Here is a 1,544-nt window from a genome sequence, read left to right on the forward strand (position 1 = left end):
TGTAGTTGTTCACCTCCCAAACTTTGTAAATACACCGTGCAAAAAATGGGTGATGTGGATGAGAATGATAGCGAATGACTCTGAACTCAAAGAAAATACAGATAAGAAGGAGAGTCTGGGTGAATCTGAAGAAAGAAAAAGCAGGTCAAGGAGAGGAAAGAATGGATGGTCCTGAAGGAAAGGAAAATTGTACATATAAATATCTTAATTATTACCCCTATCTAAGCTGCTGTTCTTCTTGCTGCTGCTTCCTCTCCTTATCAGAGCCCGGATAGCTCAGTCGGTAGAGCATTAGGCTTTTAACCTAAGGGTCCAGGGTTCAAGTCCCTGTTCGGGCGAAACTAGACTATAAACTTTTTAATTCGCTGCTGAGAAATACACGCTCAGACCAGAGAGATTAGTGTGTCCTACGAGTAACCATAGGCAGGTATGAAGGTAGGCAGTTAATTACTCAATTGAAAGGGGATATTTAATAAGATCTGTATTTTGACTTTTTTAACTACACATAACCTGTCCACTGAAAGGCTTAGGTTACCATTGATTAAAAATATAGAAAGTAATGAAAGAAATATCACTAAATAAAGCACATCCTGAATCTATCCAAAGGAATATTAATGGATGAAAGGAAAAACATTTACAAATCTTTCTTATTATTTGTCATAAGGAAGTGGAGGGCAGGTTAGGAATGGGAGGGCCGCAGAAGAGGTGAAAAGAGTGTCTGGAGAAATGAAAGAACAGTCAGAGGAGGCCAGTTGCGGCAGAGGTAACTGGAGGAGAGGTGTCAGAAAGATCGATGTGGCGGGAATAGGCGACAAGGTTGTGGTGATGATGGTGATAGATAAATAGAAGGATATTAACTATACTATCAAAAAGTATATTTACAATTTGAAATTTCTTTCGGTCATTCTTCCGAGTTCTTAGAGTAATATTACTGTTAATGATTTACAATTACATTAAAAATCTCACAAAAATAATAAGGATCACAAACATAGAATACTCATTCAGTGGTAGTGGTGGTGGTGGTGGCGATGGTGGTAGTGATGATTGTGGCAGTGATCGTGGCGGTGGTGGTGATGATGATGAAGATGAGACTGGCAAGTCAAGTGACGATAGCAGCCCCATGCACATGCATACATACATACATATTTACATACATACATACATACACACGTGCATATGGACACACTCTGCTATTCAATATATTCGTTGGCCTCTCTTTTTGATGACCATCAGACAGTGACTGATTATGCTTTCTTTCCACACGAATGCGTCCCCAATAACCCAAGAATATTAATTGTTCTTTTGTGTTGATTCAACGTGAAGTTCCACTAACAGATCGACAGTTTCGGTAATTTATTTTATCAAAGCTGAATATTTGACATTCAACATTTGCTTCAATATATCAAATATATTCAGCTTGGCTTTTCATTTCCTTTTGCATTAGGACGGGTACAGTTTCATAGGGAGGGACACTTTCCTCTCCAATATGCAACATCGCAAACATTTTAACTATCATTCTATTAATTCTTAAATTGAATTCGACG

General features: G+C 38.2%; 1 non-coding gene across 1 annotated transcript; it reads left to right on the top strand.

Annotated features, from left to right (window-relative positions):
• Positions 1 to 265: 265 nt before the first annotated feature.
• On the top strand, positions 266 to 338 carry Trnak-uuu. Its single transcript has one exon. It is a non-coding gene; the product is annotated as a tRNA-Lys (tRNA).
• Positions 339 to 1,544: the final 1,206 nt, after the last annotated feature.

The sequence above is a fragment of the Portunus trituberculatus genome, chromosome 14 (genome assembly GCF_017591435.1).
Source record: "Portunus trituberculatus isolate SZX2019 chromosome 14, ASM1759143v1, whole genome shotgun sequence".
Lineage (NCBI taxonomy): Eukaryota > Metazoa > Arthropoda > Malacostraca > Decapoda > Portunidae > Portunus > Portunus trituberculatus.